Source organism: Myotis daubentonii, chromosome 1, assembly GCF_963259705.1.
Source record: "Myotis daubentonii chromosome 1, mMyoDau2.1, whole genome shotgun sequence".
In the NCBI taxonomy this organism is placed as follows: domain Eukaryota; kingdom Metazoa; phylum Chordata; class Mammalia; order Chiroptera; family Vespertilionidae; genus Myotis; species Myotis daubentonii.
The window spans coordinates 106,331,570-106,344,588 of record NC_081840.1 but is presented as its reverse complement, the minus strand read 5'-3'; positions in this window follow the sequence as shown (position 1 = coordinate 106,344,588).

Sequence of the window (13,019 nt, the reverse complement as noted above, 5' to 3'; positions counted from 1 at the left end):
AAAATGGCACCAGACCACAGGGATGGTGAGTCAGAGATTTTAAAGGTCTCTAGATTATTTTTTTTTCCTGGGCTGAGCTTTCTTTGGGCAAGTCTGTATTCTAGGAAGGTACAGAGGAGCAGGGTAATGGTCTTAGCAAGTGAAATGTGGTCTTAGCAAAAGGGAATGTGGTTTAAGTGAAAGGGGATGTCTGTTGTGATGTGGCCTAAAGGTCAGTTCCCAGGGGAGAGGATATTAATTCAATTATTTGGTCAGACGTTTTTGTTAACATTCCAGCCTTTTTGTTTTATGGAACAGTGGTGAAGGTCATATCTTCCATAGTTACCTCCTGCTGAAGGGGGTCGTTGAGATCACAGAGGGATGGACTTTGATTATAGTCAGCTGAAACACTGTATAGATTCCTTCTGGTTGGAACAAGGGGTTACAGCAATATGATTTACCTGAGAAATTGGTTGGTGAAGTCACAAAAACGATCCTGTTGAGTGACTTGGGAAAAGCTGGTTCTGAGTCTGCCACATGTCTGGTTTTGCTGCTTTTGGGGGGCCTGGAGCTGAAATACAACTGAGACCTAGATTTATTTTTTTTAGAGAAGAAAATATCAGGGGTATCAGTTGTCTAGAGAAGGTATCTATAAGGCTTAAGAGATATATAGTTCTTTTAATAGGGGGCATGTAAGTGAAGTGAATTTGCCAGGCTTGTCCAGGGATTTGGCCCTTTGCCAAATGAGTAAGGAAAGGAGGAGTTCTAATCTGTCCTTGGGGAGATACTGAGTAACAAGTAGAACAGGTTATTGTGATACCTTGCAGTATGGCGGCTAGCTAGGACATGTGATGAGGGGTTTTAGGAGTTGTAAAAGTGGTCTGTATCCTATATATATAGGGAATTGTGAATAGCTCATAAGGCCCTGTCCCTGAGGAAGGATACATTTTCTTTAAAATTTTAACCATAGATATTCATGTGGCCCCAAGAGCTAATAGGGACTGAAGCTCCTCTGGAGTATATTTGGGTTATATGAGGTTTAGATAAGACTTGGGGAGATGGAGACTTCCTCTGAGCCATTGCCTTGGCCTCATGGTCTGTTTTGTTATTTCCCTGTATTATGGGATCTTTCCCTACTTGGTGTCCTTAACAGTGTATGAATTTTAAGAAGGATATAAAGGGGGAGAGAAGTTCCTAAATATCAAGCAGGAAGACCTGTTGAGGCTTTTGATAATAATGTTAAGGACTGTGAATGAGCTGTGGAAATAAAGAAAGTCTAGGCTTCAACTTAAGGATGTAAGTTCAGGCGAGAGTATGGGCGAGGTTGCTTTAGCTTACTAGAAGAGAAGGGGTCCCGTCAGACATCAGAGAGATCAGGTCCTGACTCACTGGACAAACTTTCCTGCAATTTTGACAGACCTTCTATCCATTCACAAATAACCAGATTAAGTTAAAAAAGTAAACAACCCACATTTATATTTATGAAACACTCTCTTACTAGTACTTTCAAGAAAATATACCTTCAACAAAGTATGAGACCATATGTAATAAAAGCTAAGAACAGGCAAATTAAAATTTGTCTAGCAATCAATGTTTTAGTATTTTATGTTATTTTAAAATAGTTAGATGTTTATCATTTAACCCAGCAAAGCTCCAAAACCTTCAAGTTACTAAATAATTTAGAAAATTATGTATAGGCATATGAGGTTGGAGAGAAGGCAAGGGGTGAAGGAGCAGGCCCTGCAGCCTTTTCTAGGACTGCAGTTTCCAGGTGTCCATCCACTTGTATTTAAAGCTGGCATATTTTAAAATGAGACTGGACCACCAAATTACACCATATTTAAAAATAACCTCAAAATGGATAAAGGACTTAAACATAAGACAGGAAGTGATAAAAATCTTAGAAGAATCCACAGGCAGCAAAATATTAGACATATGTCCTAGCAATATCTTTACTGATACAGCTCCTAGGACAATGGAAACTAAGGAGAAAATAAACAAATGGGATTACATCAAAATAAAAATCTTCTGCACAGCAAAAGAAACCATCAACAAAACTACAAGAAAGCCCACTGCATGGGAGAACATATTTACCAATGTTATCTTTTATAAGGGTCTAATTTCCAAAATTTATAGGGAACTCATACATCTTAACAAAAGGAAGACAAATAATCCAATAAAAAAATGGGCAAAGGACCTAAATAGACACTTTTTGAAAGTGGACATACAGAAGGCCAAGAGACATATGGAAACATGGTCAAAGTCACTAATCATCCAAGAGATGCAAATCAAAACAACAATGTGGTACTATCTCACACCTTTCAGGATGGCTATCATCAACAAATCAACAAATGACAAGTGCTAGAGAGGATGCGGAGACAAAGGAACCCTCTTGCACTGCTGGTGGGAATACAGACTGGTGCAGCCACTGTGGAGTTTACTCAAAAAATTAAAAATGGAACTCCATTTGATTCAGTAATCCCAAATCTAAGAATATATCCTTAAGAATCAGAAACACCAATCAGAAAGTATATATGCACCCCTATGTTCATAGCAGCACAATTTACAATAGCTATGATTTGGAAACAGCCTAAATGCCCAACAGCAGATAAGTGGATTAAAAAACAGGTACATCTATACAGTGGAATACTACACTGCTGTAAAAAAGAAAGAACTCTTACCATTCACCACAGCATGGATGTATCTGGAGAGCATATTGCTAAGCGAAATAGGTCAGTCAGAGAAAGATAAATATCACATGATCTCACTCATTTCTGGAATATAATGAACAACATGAACTGATTAACAAAAACAGATCCAGAGAGAGGGAAGCATCAAACAGACCACCAAACCTCAGAGGGAAGGCAGGGGAGGGTGGCAGTAGATAAGATATCAACCAAAGGACTTGTATGCATATAAGCATAATCAGTGGACACAGAAGAGTGAGGGCATGTGCTGGGGAGAGAGGAGAAGGGCAGGAGAGAGGTCAATGGGGGTAAAAAGAGACATATGTAATACTTTAAACAATAAAGAATTTTAAAAATAAATAAATCAATTTAAAAAATGCATATTTTCCCTTTTACCCCCAGACCCTTATATGGCTACGGAGCTGGCACCCTAGAGAATTGACCTGATAGTCCCATCTGGGATCAGTTCCAGGGGCTGCAACAGCCCCAACTGGATAGGATGCCATGTACTGTCTATGGAAGGCATCAGCATGGTCTTGAGCTACTAGCCAAATGTGCTCCTTCTCCTCTGGGGTGAGAGAGGAGAACACAGATGTCATGCCAGATCAGGTCATATAAGACTGGGTCAGGTACTCAAATTCCTTAGTAAAGGTGATGGAGCCAGTGGAAAAAGACCCAAGATGTCTCTCTATCTGTGTGAGGTTGGACATAAAGAATGGGACATGGACTCAGACTATCCCCTCAATTCCTGCTACCTCCCTCAGGGGTAGAATGAGCTAAAGAATAAAAGAGACTGTTGAGGAGGGTGGTCTTTGGGTGGCCCGAGAGCAAGTGTTAGGTTGGGAAAGTCCATATTGTAGATCTTGTTCTGGAGATTTGGACTCTCAGAGGCTGGGGGAGAAAGGGTTGCTGGTTAGGAGGGTCTGAGTTTCCAGAATCTACTGCAGATGAGGGAGGAGGCACATAAGGGGGTGGAAGTTGGTGGTTTGCTGGGTCAAAATAGATTCAGAATCTGAGGTGTTAGGGGAATGCTGTTTTGTGTGAAGGAGAAGAATTTGATGAGTAGAGCAGGACTGACAGAGGAAGGGTTGGGACTGAAGGGTAAAAAGGCCTGGACCTGGGGACTGTCTGACCATTTTCCATTGCGGTGACAGTAATTATCTAAATTGTGCAATGTGTTAAAATTGAAAGTGCCATTTTCAGGCCATTGGAAGTTATTATCTATTTATATTGTGAGCAAAAAGTGTTACAAAAGAAAATTAGGTGCTTGGGCATGATCTGCCCATGAGAGAGGAAGGGTGAGTGACAAACCATAAATCCAAAGGTTGCTGTTTAGTGCAGGTATCCCCACTGCTAAACAAAACACCATGAGAAATAAAGGGGTGACCCTCCAGACTGGGGGTTCCCAATCCAGAAGTACCCAAATACAAATGGCTTGGGAGTCTTAGGGCCTAGCTCTAGGAATTTTGAGATAAGAAACTTTCAAGAAGTCAGTGAGAGAGAGTGGGCAGAAGACTAAGATGAGGGGAATTATGGAATACTACTCACCTAGAGAAGATTGGCCAGTGTAGGATGGAGGGTCAGCAATACAGAAGGAGAGATTCACCATCTGGTGTCCTCCCTGGCTGGTTCAGGAGGATCCATAAGGGAGGGAGGCTTAATTGAGTCCAGCAATCAAGTCACTCAAGTAGGATTTGGAAGTAAGCCCAGGATGAGCTGCAAGCTGCCTATTGTTCTCCTAGTAGCAAACTCAGGGTGATGGATCCTGGGGCAATGGCTCCCCTTCCTCGTGGAACCCTCCTGGTTTTTGTCACCAAATGTTAGGGTCAATGAAGGAGGAATGTACAAAGTCAAAGTGGTAAGGGATTATACATTTAATAGGTAATCTGGATACCAGATGGACTGAGCCTCAAAATGGTGCCTGCCCATAGGGATGAGGAGTCAGAGATTTTAAACGACTCTAGATGGGCTTTTTCTGGGTGGAGCATTCTTTGGGCAGGTCTGGATCCTAGGAATGTCCAGAGGAGAAGGATAATGGTCTTAGCAAAATGGAATGTGGTCTAAGCGAAATGAAATGTCCATTGTGAAGTGGCCTAAAGGTCAGTTCCCAGGGGAGGAAGTATAGATTCAATTATTTGATCAGACTTAACATATTGAGTAAATATGCTCAAAACCAAAGACAAGAAAAAAATTCTGAACACAGTCAGAGAAAAGTGACTCATAACTAACAAGGGAACCAATGGGAGTAATAGCAGAGTTCTCATAAAAAACATTGAGGATCAGAGGAGTAGTGCAACATATTTAAAACACTCAAAAAATTGTTAGCCAACAACCCTATGTTTCAAATATGAAGCTAAACACAACTTAGAGAATTTAAAGCTAGCATACTGGCCTTACAAAAAAGTAGTAATAAAAGTTCTTCAGACTGAAAGCAAGTGATCCAGAGGGTAAAGATATTAAAAAACTGGGGTAGAAGGTTACTGTGTGATTATGAAAGACAGCATAAATGCATATGACTTTTCTTTTCTCAACTAATTTGAGTCAATTCTATAAAACAAAATGCATATATAATAAACTTTAGAAAGCAAAGCCTATAATATAATACATAGAAATATATTTGTAAATAATAGCACAGAGGAGCTAGGCAGTAGCAACATTGTACTGGGCTAAGGAAATCACTCTAGATGGTTATTTAAATATACAGGAACAAATAAAAAGATACGATAATGATAAGTAAGAAGGTTAATATAACAAGGGCTGTGAATATGTACTTGTTATTCTCTTAGTTTCTCTAAAAGACATAAACTTATATAAAGTAATAATTAAAACAATGTAATGTAACATTTTAGGAATGATATGTTGAGAGAAATTTTAAAAGGTCTAAATAAATGAGAAAATCATCTCATATTTATAGATTGGAAGATTTAATTTTAAGATGACAATATTCCCAAAATTAACCTGCATGTTCAAGGCAATCCCAATCAGAATCCTAGCTGGTTTCCATGTAAAAAATGAAAAGTTAATTCTAAAATTCATATAGAATTGCAGGTAACCTAAAATAGGCAAAACAATCTTGAATATAAAGAATAATGTTGGAGGACTCACATATCTTAATTTTAAAACCTACTACAGAGGAATAGTAATCAAGATAGTGTGATACTAATATAAGGGTAGACACATAGATCAATGGAACAAAATTGAGAGTGCAGAAATAAACCCCTGTACCTATGATGAACTGGTTTGAGAAAGAATACAAGATTGTTCAATGAGATAAAATACAGTATTTTCAACAAATGATGATGGATAATTGGATAGTTATATGAAAAGAATGAAGTTGAATGCTTTATCTCATACCACATAAAAAATGAACTCAAAATAGATGAGAACTAAATTTAAGAGCTAAAATTGTAATAGAGCGACCTGTGGAGATGACCACCAGGGACTCAGATCAAGATTTAGGAGCCTTTATTAAGATGGCCAGCGACTACAGTTACAGCACCCTGCCGAAGCAAAGCCTGAACTGCAGTGCCGACTACAGGAGTTGCAGCGTTTTTATTTGCAAAACCCACAAAGTTAGTTACAAAGCCTTGTTTACACAATTTGTTCCTGACACAGTACAGCATCAGTACAGTGACTACCTTTCTATCTATGTGTTCTAGGAACAGAGAGCACAGCATGCCCCGCTTGGCTGAAGCGCCAGATATGCAGCCCAGGACAAAATTACAAAACTTTTAGAAGAAAACATAGAGGTAAATCTTCATGTCCTCAGATTTGGCAATAGATGATTTTTTATGCCACCTAAAAGCATAGGCAACAAACAAACAAAATAGACAAGTTCAACTTCAAAAATTAAAAACATGTGTGCTTCAAAGAACACTATAACAAAGTAAAAACATAATCCTCAGAAAGAGAAAATATTTTCATATCAGATATCAGGTAAGGGACTTGCATATAGAATATATAAAGCACTTTTTTATAACTAAATAATAGAAATACAAATAACTCAAATACAATGGACAAAGAATCGAAACAGACATTTCTCCAAAGAAGATACACTAACCAATAAGTACATGGAAAATAGCTCAACATCATTAGTCATCAAAGAAATACAAATCAAAACAATAATAATCTACCACTTCCTACTCACTAATATAGCTATAATCAAAACATCAAATAATAAGTGTTGAAAAGGATGTGAACAAATCCCCCCAAAAATGCTGGTGGTAATGGAGTAATTTTCAAAAATACTCTGGTAGTTCCTCAAGTGATTAAACTTAGAGTTACCATATGATCTAAAAATTCTACTCCTAAATATATACTCAGAATAAATAACAGTATGTCCACACAAAAACTTATACACAAATGTTCATAATAGCATTATTCTAACAGACAAAAAATGAGAACAATCCAAATGTCTACAAATTAAGGGATAAACAAAAGTGGTATAGCCATACAATGGTATATTTATTATTTGACCATGAAAAGGAATGAAGTACTATATACTACAGTATGGATGAACCTTAAAAACATTATTCTAAGTAAATGAAGCTAGTTACAAAAGACCACATAGTATATAATCCCACTAATATGAAATTTCTAGAATAGGAAAATCTATATAGAGAAAAAATAGATCTGAGGTTGCTTGGGCTTGAAAGGATGAGGATGGGAGGAAAAAGCTAAAAGTGAAGGGTTTCTTTTTGAGGTAACAAAATTTTCTAAAATTGACTATGGTAACAGTGCACATGTTTGTGAATATACTAAAAAGTTCTGATTGTATACTTTTAAATGGTCAATTTTATGGTAAATGAATTATATCTCAATAAAACTTAAAAATCTACAAATACTAAAATTATATATTTTTTTATTGTAGAAATATATCATTCAGTAGTGGCAATGATAACATCCTCAAAGATGGTGGTGCCCATAACCACAAGATGGCAGCAGCTCAGTCCCCTCAGCCCCACCAGAGCAGTAGCCCCACTGGAGAAGCTGCGCACCTGCCTCTGGAGTCCCCCAGCAGCACAGAGCCGACCTGAGGCTCAGGTAACCAGGGCCAGCTGAGGCTTGTGTGATGGGAGTGTTGCCTTCCCCTGATTGCTGGGTCACCTCCTGCCCCTGAGTACTCTCAGACTGTGAGAGGGGGCAGGCCGGGCTGAGGGACTCCCCCTCCAATGCATGAATTTTCATGCACCAGGCCTCTAGTAAAAATATAAATAATAGAAATAAAAATGAACTAAAAGACCCAATAGACTTGGTGGGTTGGGGCAGAATAAGAGGCAGGGATACAATTTTATAGCATGACTTGACTTTTTGATAGTGTCATTTTCATGCAGTTTTATTGAAACTGATTATTTACAATGGCCTTGTCAAAATGCTCCACATTGTGGAATTATTCTCTTTGTTACAATCAATTCGTCCCCATTTTTTTTTTTTATCTGCTAATAGCTATTATTGCCACCTCCTAAGAATTCATGGCCAATTCTTTCACTTAGGTCATTACATCTACTTTTTAAATTCATGGTTCAGCACCATGATTTAAACTTCCACTGATTTTGTTGAGAAAAAGAGTTCATTATTTTACCCCTAAAACCTAATCATTCTCTCTCCTCTTTACCCCCATTACCTTCCCCCTCCCCTGGGGCAAAGACTCACATCCTGTTTGCTTTGAGGTTTTCTTTTTTCTTTCTTTCTCAGCCAATTCTATTCTTCAGGGCACTCTGCCTATAATACCTCCAGTCTGTTTCTCTCTCTAATGTAAATGTGTACACATATATTTTTAAATACAATATTAAACATTAATGTCTTTATAAAATAATAGGATACATCTAATCTAATAAAAGAAAAACATGCAAATTAGTGTACCTCTGCTATGCTCAAAGCCATGCCTGACAGGCAATCAGAGTGACTATATGCAAATTAACCCAACCAAGATGGCAGCTGGCAGCCACGAAGCTGGAGCAAGCAAGCAGGAGACTTGGTTGCCCCAGTAATGGAGGAAGCCAAGCTTCCCGCCTGCCCTGGCTGGCTGTGGTGTCCGCTCAAGGCAACAAAGTTTCAATTATAGAAGATAAATTCCAGATACCTGCTTCCAGCCAGACTCCACTGGGAGCTTAGGTGGATGGGGGTCATGGCCAGCCTGCAAACAGCCATCAGCCCCTCACCCAGGATGGCCACACCCTCATGGGATGAGGGTCCCCTCTGGGGGGCTTTGACAGCCTGAAAACAGCCATCAGCCCCTCACCCAGGATGGCCAGGCACCCCAATAGGACACCCCACCCTGAAGGGGGTGTGGCAAGCCTGAAAATGGCCCTCAGCCCCTCACCCAGGCTGGCCAGGCATCCCAGTAGGACCCCCACCCTGATCTGAGACACCATTTAGGGCAAACTAGCCAGCCCCCACCCATGAAACAGGCCTCTATCCTATATAATGAAAGGGTAATATGCAAATTGACCTTAACAGCAGAACAACTGGGAATGACTGGTCATTATGACACACACTGACCACCAGGGGGCAGACGCTCAATTCAGGAACTGCCTCTTGGTGGTCAGTGTGCTCCCACAGGGGGAGTTCTGCTCAGCCACAAGCCAGGCTGATGGCTGCCAGTATAGCTGTGGTGGGGGGGGACCCTCTCCTGCTTCTTCAGCAGCACTAAGGATGTCCAACTGCAGCTTAGGCCTGCTCCCCGCTGGCAAGTGGACATCCCCCAAGGGCTCCTGGGATGCCAAAGGGATGTCTGACTGCCAGCTTAGGCCCAATTCCCCGGGGAGTGGGCCTAAGCCAGCAGGTGGTCATCCCCCAAAGGGTTCCAGACTGCAAGAGGGCACAGGCCAGGCTGGGGGACCCCCCTGACTGCACAAATTTTTCTGTACCAGGCCTCTAGTATTAGATAAAATTATTACATGATTCTATTCAGGTAAAACAAATGTAGTTTCTTTTGTGAAATATTAAAATAGAACCCTAGACTAAAGGAAAAGCCTAAATTAAAAGAGACAAATAAATAAGACCATAAATCCAAAGGTCACATAATTTGTCTTTTTACAAACTAGTAAAAGCTAATTTTGAGTCAGCCTGTAAAATTCTATGTGCAGCACAGCTGGTTTACAATGTAGTTTGAACATTACAAAGACTTTTTTCAACAAACTTCTGCCAAGCATGTTCTCAGCTACTGAAATCATTGCTTTGGGAATGTTCTTGGCTTTATTTGTTGTTATTGTTTCCAATCATGTAAAATACATCCATTGATCAACTCTTACATTTAAATGTTATTAAACTTGTTTCTGCTCAAATAGTATTATTTCAAACGTTTCTAAAAATGACATGATAAGCATTGCTCTTACTAAAATTTTATTAGTAAAGCCTATTTAATATCCAGAGCTAATAATGAAAAGAATAAAAATTCAAGAAAGAATTTAGAATAGAAAACAACAACAACAGATGTTTTAAATAAAAATACTTTAGTAAGAGAGTTATACAGAGTGTTGGGGAAAATGTTAAGATATCTAGCAAAGATTATTGAGACACCAGACTTAGAACAGTGAGGAACCATTAACAACAGAGAGATGAAAGGGTGTTCTTGGAGAGTCTGAGAGCAGGAGTACCATCTCTGAGAGACATACACAGGCAGGACAAGGGAGAGGAAATAACCCCAGATCTCACCCTCTCTCTTCTCCTCTTTAATTCCAGTCAGTGCCTCTCATTGGTCAAATCTCAGAGAATACTGCAAATCATGAAGCACAGGGGATAAAGCCTCTGGGGTGTCAGCTCTTTGACTAGCGATTGGGTATCTATCTAAGAGACAAATGCAGACTGAGTTAGCCTAGATACTAAGAAAAGGACCCAAAAATCTCAAGATATGTCTTGCACCAAATATCCAAGAACCATATGTAACTGCCAATTTTTAGCTCTCCTGTATAGTTTACAAGAGGCAGTTCCACTGATGAATAGAATCATCATTTCCCTTTGCTATCTCCTCATGACTTCACCTCTGGCATAGAAAATTTTTTTTATGATCATCTCTAGATACCTAAAATAAGGACTAAACTTTTCTTGGGAAGAGATTCAGAGGTGGAAATAGACAAATTGGCATTCCTTTTATGGGGCCTAGGTTGAATACTGGTATGCTCAATCATAATGGGAAATTCAGGCCTCCCCTTTTTTCTTGAAGCTACTGACTCTACATGGAATAATCATCTCTGGTATCCTTACCCAATTTAGTCTCAAAATGCAAGGCTACTTGACCGTTAACTTATAATCCTATATAATAAAAACATAATATGCAAATTGACCGAATGGCAGAATGACTGGTTGGTGGGGGATGGTGCCTTTGAGCAAGGATTGCCAAGCCAGCCAAGGCTTGTGCCAGCAGGCAGAGGGAAGGGAAGGCAATCAGGGGGCGGCAGTGACCAGTGGCAGCAGAGGGGTGTTGGGGGCAGAGCAGGCCTCTCACCAGCAGGCCGGGCCCTGATCAGTCCATTCAGTCGCTTCCCAGAGGGAGGCCAGATTGCCGCGTAGGCCCACTCAGTCAGTGGGGCTAGCCAGGGGGAGGGGCTGCAGGTCGATTAGGATGGTGGGGGCCTATGGGGGCATAGCCAGCTGGATGGAAGGGCTGCAGGAGGTTGGCCACCCAGCCCTGGCCCCTATTGGGGTGGGGGGTGCAATCAGGGGTGGGCTGGTCAGGTGGAGGGCCTAAGCTGGCGAGCTTATCATGGTGGGGCAGGCAGATCAGGGGTGCAGCTGGCCGAGGGGGAAGGGAAGGGATGTTTGGATGGTAGGCCCAGCTCTTGATTGGGGTGGGAGAATCTGATCAGGGGCCAGCCAGCAGCGGGGAGGGGCCACGAGGTTGGCCACCAGCCCCACCCCCTGAGTGGGGTGGTTCGCTGGCCACAGTGGACATCATAGTGACTGGTTGTTAGGTTGTCATGGCCATTACAGTAGCTGCCTTTTTATATATATACATATTCAATATTAATATCTAATCTAATAAAATAAAAACATGCAAATTGACCACATCTCCGCTATGCCCAATCAGAGCAACTATATGCAAATTAACCCAACCAAGATGGCAGCCAGCAGCCATGGAGCTGGAGCAAGCAGGAGGCTTGGTTGCCCCGGCGATGGAGGAAGCCAAGCTTCCCGCCTGGCCTGGCCAGCTGTGGCCTCCGCTCAAGGCAACAAAGTTTCAATTATAGATGCTAAATAAATCCCAGATATCTGCTTCCAGCCAGCCTCCACTGGGAGCTTGGGTGGCTGGGGGCTGTGGCCAGCCTGCAAACAGCCATCAGCCCCTCACCCAGGCTGGCCAGGCACCCCAGCAGGACCCCCCTTCCTGAAGGGGGTGTGGCCAGCCTGAAAACGGCCCTCAGCCCCTTACCCAGGCTGACCAGGCACTCCAGGGGGACCCCTGCCGGAAGCTGGTCTACCCATGCTGCTTGACACAGTCGCTGCAGGGAAGAAACATCTGCACAGCTTATGTTTTAAACAGGACCACCTCCCTGAGAAAGGTTGTTTCCCCAGGTGAGGAGTTTTCCCTGAAGTTAGGGAGGGGATAAAACCCCTTAACTAAGTGCCAGGCGGGTAGTTAATCACTTTAACTATGAACAATCACGCTTAAGCTACATAATCTTTACTCCCTGGAATGGAGATAAGAAACGCCCTAACCTTTGGAATAGAAATTGATAGGATTAAAATCAACTGGTATAAATGCAGATGTAACAAGACAATAAAACACAGAACCTGGCCAGAGAACCTGGCTACAGAACCTGGATAGAACCTGGCTGGAGAACCGAGCGAGAGAACATGGCAAGAGAACCTGGACAGAACCTGACTGGAGATCCTGGCTAGAACCTGGCTACAGAACCTGGCTGGAGAACCTAAACAGAACTTGGCTGGAGTTCCTAACTAGAGATCCTGGCTAGGCTGCTGATCAACTGAACGCTGTCTCTGTGTCATTCCTTCTTCGCCAACTCCGTCCACACCTTTGGGGACCCCTGGACCTGCTGGGGCTGGACCCCAGCAGACCCCCACCTTGAAGGAGGTGTGACCAGCCTGAAAACGGCCCTCATCCCCTCACCCAGGCTGGCCAGGCACCCCAGCAGGACCCCCACCATGATCAGGGACACCCTTCAGGGCAAACCAGCTGGCCCCCACCCATGCACCAGGCCTCTATCCTATATAGTAAAAGGGTAATATGCAAACTGACCCTAACAGCAGAAAGACTGGGAATGACTGGTCACTATGACACACACTGACCACCAGGGGGCAGACACTCAATGCAGGAGCTGCCCCCTGGTGGTCAGTGCGCTCCACAGGGGGACCTCTGCTCGGCCACAAGCCAGGCTCACGGCTGCCAGTACA